This window comes from Clytia hemisphaerica, unplaced genomic scaffold (genome assembly GCF_902728285.1).
Source record: "Clytia hemisphaerica strain Z4C2 unplaced genomic scaffold, Clytia hemisphaerica genome assembly, whole genome shotgun sequence".
Lineage (NCBI taxonomy): Eukaryota > Metazoa > Cnidaria > Hydrozoa > Leptothecata > Clytiidae > Clytia > Clytia hemisphaerica.
This window is the reverse complement of record NW_027104166.1, coordinates 100167-106176: the sequence shown is the minus strand read 5'-3', so window position 1 is coordinate 106176 and position 6010 is coordinate 100167.

Sequence of the window (6010 nt, the reverse complement as noted above, 5' to 3'; positions counted from 1 at the left end):
TTGAGGTCATAGCATAACTCAAAAAATCACTATAAAATCGTAAAATGCTGTTTGGAGGTGATAAAAGTTACCCTCATTTATGACAGCATTTATGACAGTAGCACAAGTGTAAAAGCATGAAGATTTTTTTAAAGCACAGCGACTGCTATCGTCAACTTGAGGATTTTTCTTTGTGTTGGCGGGTTTTCAAATATCAAACTTTTTTTGCAACTTTTTCCTTTCGCATTTCAGCAGAATAAAACTATACCTCTATACTTTTTTCTGAAAATCTTCATCAAACAAATCGATTTTCAAGTGCACAAAGTTAATGTGTTCTGGTTTTCCATTTGAGTTTGTCCGTCCTGTCAACATTTTCTTTACTGTATAACCCAAATTTTGGCCAGTGATGATTTTCCAAGTCTTTTCACCTCAGAGTTGGTCAACTTTTGTTCTCTAAGTCTAGCAACGTTTGTTAGACTGATGGCAAGGCAACTTGCTTTGCAAACTATATTGGTCGAGTGCCTTCAATCTTTTAAGTAGACGGCGCACTAAATTGTAATAAAAAATGAATCATTTTTAAGGTTCCACTTTCATTTCTCAATACTATACAAGAAAGGGGTATTAAAAAAATCTCAGTCATTGTGGTTTACTCAAAAAATCCTTTTACTATCTCAGGGCTACAAAAAATACGAAAAAAGTTTCAAACCAAACCAAACTAAAAATTGAGATAAAATCAGGTATCGGGTGGTTTTTTTGGAACCTCCTTCGTGTGTTTTCAGCAATAATTAGAGGTATCTCGAATTAGGTAGAATATAAAGATAATTAAAAAGTGATGTTCAAATTTTATTGGCCTTTGAGAAAGTCATGATTTTGGAAAATCACTTGTTAATAATTTACAGAGTAGTGCATAGGCCGGGTATAGAAGAAAGCTTCAGTCTGAAAACGAAAAATTAAAAAATGTAGTTCCCATTATAGGCAATTAAATAAAAATTCTAACTATAATCATGGTTAAGTTAAAGCTGTAAAAGTATTTATACCACATACTCTAGGAGCTGAGTTGTGTCCCGTATGCACATTGGCGTACAGTCATTTTTTCTTTTGATCATGAAAGTATAGTCCTTGAAGAGCCAGAAAACGTGTGTGGCGTTATTTGGATCAGGCTCAAATTTCCATAATGGCGGATTTTAGATTTTCAACCCTTTTTAGCCCTCTTACTTGAAAAAAAAAAGTTTTGACTTCAAACATAGACATATTATATACCAATCAATCACAAATTTTATGGTGATCAAGAAAAAGGTCAGAACCATGGTCTGAAAATTTCGCTATCTAAAGATATGAAGCACTTTCGATTTCGATTTTTTGAAATGATTACTTTTGGCTCCAAATTTGCGTGGCTGTAACGTTTGATTGGCTTACTTGATTTACTTGAAATTTTCCGAGGGTCTTGTCTACCTTCCAAATAATAAAATTTAGGAAAATTTTTTTTTCTACATGAATTTAGAAATCCATAATGGTGGATTCAAAATTTTCTTTCGTCACATGGGGTCCTAGGCTCTGCTAGCCTAAGAAAAATATTTTTTGATCTTAAAACCATGTAAATTATATACTAATCGATCAGAAATTTTATGCTGGTTGAGAAAAAGGTCAGAACCATGGTCTGAAAATATCGCTATCAAGAGATACGAAGTACTTTCGTTTTCTAAGTTTTGAAAACGAAAGTACTTCATAGCTCAAGATAGAATAATTTTTAGACCATGATATTGACCTTTTTCTTAATCAGCATAGAATTTCTGATCGATTGGTATATAATATACATGGTTTTAAGATCAAAAAATATTTTTCTTAGGCTAGCAGAGCCTAGGACCCCATGTGACGAAAGAAAATTTTGAATCCACCATTATGGATTTCTAAATTCATGTAGAAAAAAAAATTTTCCTGAATTTTATTATTTGGAAGGTAGACAAGACCCTCGGAAAATTTCAAGTAAATCAAGTAAGCCAATCAAATGTTACAGCCACGCAAATTTGGAACCAAAAGTAATCATTTCAAAAAATCGAAATCGAAAGTGCTTCATATTTTTAGATAGCGAAATTTTCAGACCATGGTTCTGATTTTTTTCTTAATCAGCATAAAATTTGTGATCGATTGGTATATAATATGTCTATGTTTGAAGTCAAAAAAAATTTTTTTTTCAAGCAAGAGGGCTAAAAAGGGTTGAAAATCTAAAATCCGCCATTATGGAAATTTGAGCCTGATCTAAATAACGCCACACACGTTTTCTGACTCTTCAAGGACTATACTTTCATGATCAAAAGAAAAAATGACTATACGCCGATGTGCATACGGGACCTAACTCAGCTCCTAGAGTAACAGGGTCATCAGCAGCTTTGGAAAGTAAAAAGCTCAATATCATCAATTGAGGCTGTTGGCAAGTCATCTTTTGACAGCAGTTCTAATTTGTGGTTTACAATTGCTTTTAAAGTCGTCCAATACTTCAGAAAGATTTTTTTTCCACTATATGGCTAAAATTTTGATTTTCTATTTACAAGCTATATAATATTCAGACGAAAATTTTGGGTAACAAAGTTTAAAAACTTACTGAGCCTCCGGAAATACTAAAAAATCTATAAAATGGTAGTTAATTGTTCGCTTTTCTATCAATGCAACATTTGGAAACTTTCGCATCCCTCGGCTTACCTCCTAAAAGTACCTTGATGAGGAATCATATTTTTTGTCATATTTTTGGACCTACCTAAGGTAGTCCTTTAAATTAACCCTTGTCCGTTCGTTCGTTCGTTCGTCCGTTCGTTCGTTCGTCTGTTGCCAGCTTTTCTCGGGATTGGCTCATTAGTTTTTTCTAATTTTTTGCACAATGATGCAAAATGGCAATGCCCAAAATGTGACGGAGCCCGATTTTCGAAAAAAAAATTTTTCCGGTCGCCAGGTCCGGAAATGTCCCGGAAAAAGCGGTTTTTAGGGATTGTCTCGAGATTTTATCATTACTTTTTTCTGAATTTTTGTACATAGAAGCGCGTTAGTACTGCCGAAAAGATGTTGAAAACCGTTTTCCGAAAAAAAATTTTTTCCGGCCTGTAGAACCGGAAATGTGCCGGAAATCGCTGTTTTTTCGTATTTCCGTGACACTTTTTCAACTTATTTGATCGTTTTTTTACAAAAAAAGGTTCTCTATGGTGATACCCAAAACTTTGCATCATTTAATTTTCAATAATATCATTTGTTCAATCCGGAACTCCTTAAAAATCGCCGGAACAGCCGAAAACCGGCGTAAAACAGATATCCTTCATTTTTTCGAGTTATACTTGACAGTATTTCATGATTTTTTGCACAATGATGTAAAATGGCAATGCCTAAAATATGACGGAGCCCAATTTTCGAAAGAAATTTTTTTTGGGGCAAATTTTGGCCAAAAATGCCTAAAAGTAGGGTTTTTGATTGTAAAATTGCTTCATTGTTTTTTTCTAATTGTTTGCACAAAGATAAAGTCCAAGGTTCTCTAAAAAGTAGCTGAAGCCATTTTCCCGGAAAAATTTAGTTGGCCGTAAAAATCGGAACTTCGTATTTGGGGAAATTCCCTTTTACCATTTAATAGTTTCGGCCATGTTTTGGCCAATGCGATCGATGACCGTGACCCTCTATATGGAGGCAAATTAATATCAATTAATATTTCGAAAAAAAACGATCATATCTTTTTGAAATTTATCAACTTTTTTGGTTGAGGCACGAGGGCACGAAGGCCGGGCACGAAGGGCACGAAAAAAATTCCCACTCACATTTTTTGTATTCAAACTCGCCGGATGCTAAGTCTCGATTTCCAGACCATTATTCTTTTATTTCGCATAAGGGTAATACTGCCATAAAGATAAAAGCCGAAAAAGAGTAAGTGTGTCATAAACAAAAATACGCGCGAAACAATAGATTTGCGAAATATTTTTCTCGCCAGCAAGAGAGATGTTTCGCAGGGGGTAGTGTAACGCAATCAAAAGGTGAGATATTTTTAAAACAAAAGAAAAAAGTTAAAGAGAGAGACAATTTTTCAAAACATTGACTTTTTTTAATTTGACACACTTATTTCATAAAAAAAAAGAAAATCAAAAAGTAAACAAAAGTGAGATTTAAAAAATTTTCTCTTCTTCAAACGACCCCCTGATTGAAAGAGAGATTTTCTAAAATGTGTTTATAAAGTGACGTAAGAATAATAAATGAGAATAGAGGCAATTTTACTAGACTACTAATTTATATTCCCGCGCTTTTTAGCAAGACAAGTTTTCATTCATTTTTTTTCTTTCTATTATTGTCGTGCTTCACCGTAGAGTTCTTTAATTTTTTTCTTTCTCTTTTGTATTTATAGAAAGGTAAATGTATACGCACCAAGATGAAGATAAAGTCTAGGAATATTTTGTTTGTTTGGTGAAATGTAGATGTATTATAGGATAATATGAAGTCTCATAGAATGATATCTTGTGTGTTGAAGAGTGAGACAGCAGAAGGGAAGATTGATTATTGTAAAAAAAATCGTTATGTTGTTTCATTTAAAACATGGAGGTATAAAGAAATACTTTTATACCTCCATGAACATTTCAATGTATACGCTTCTTTTCTTTAGTTTTAGAGTAAAAAACAGTATTAAACATTAAAAAAAGAAAGCATTTGTATTTGATCAAAAATCAAAGCCAAAAATCATTGGAGAATTGATCATCACTTGGATCCTTGGACAACACTTGCGTTAGAAGCAGCTTCATTTTCCAGCTGGTGTGGTGACTTACTCTCGGGTGCCTAATAAACGTACATGTACGTTTATTAATTTCAACAAATAATTTCCCTCAATTTCAAGAGCCTACTTGTGTTTCTAAGGCTAAATACCCTTCTTTGAATATGGAGGTGTTATCTATTTGTCAAATGAAAGCAGAATAACCATTATTTACCCCCTAACCGAACCGGAAAAGACCCTTCAATTAGGTTTTACGCCTCTATTTTCAACTCTGTATGTTTATTCGTTACTGTACGTTTATTAGGAACTCGAGAGTACTCAACAAGTTTTACGACAATCAAGAATTGAAGGCAACAAAAGAGAAGAAAGAAGAAAAGAAGAAAATTATTTTACTAGGAAAACTTTGTTAGATTTAGTGAAAAAAAAGAATAAAAAAAGTATAAAAAAGAGGCATAAAAAAGAAAAAAAAAAAAAAAAAAAAAAAAATATATATATATATAAAAACAAAAACAAAAACAAAAGAATTGAAAAGAAAAGAAAAGAAATGCCCATCAAAAGAGCTGACACCAGCCAAAGTCCACGAAGGCACCGCCAAGGTAGTAAGAGATACTCTCTTTTACTTCCTTGGTTGGACTATAAAAGCCACTGCGGAGGTCAAACAAGGCACGACCCTTATAAACGCCACTCAAACTTACAAACTTACAATGCAAATAATAAACATTTATCTTATATTTACGATACAAGTTTTTTATTAATCACACAAATTACTATAGATGGAGATGTAGAATCTAATCCGGGGCCGAATCAAAGCACGTATAACTCAACGATAGGTAGACCAAAAGGGCAAACAAAGAAAAAGGGTTTCCGTGGAACTCCAAAAAAAGCAAATGGTAAGGAAAATGTTGCAGTGAAAAAAGTAATAGGTTTAAAAAATATCGGGCAAAATGTCTGCTTTTTTAATTCAATCGTTCAATCATTATACACTATAGATAGTTTCTGTGAATCTGTTAAATCTCTGGATACTGATAACCCAAGTCGATTAGCAATAAAAGAATTATTTTCAACGATAGAAAGGTCTGAAACTCCCATAGAAACATATCAATTCATAAAATCGATAGAACTACCTGGCTACGACTATATACGGCGAGAACAATTTGATGCACAAGAAAGTATGATGCATATTTTGAATCATGTATATAATCTTAATCCTGATGGATCTGTTCCTACAGAAAGTTTATTTCGTCTGTCCTTTTTAGAATCGGTTTTATGTCAAAATTGTAACAATGCTTCTGAAAAAACTGT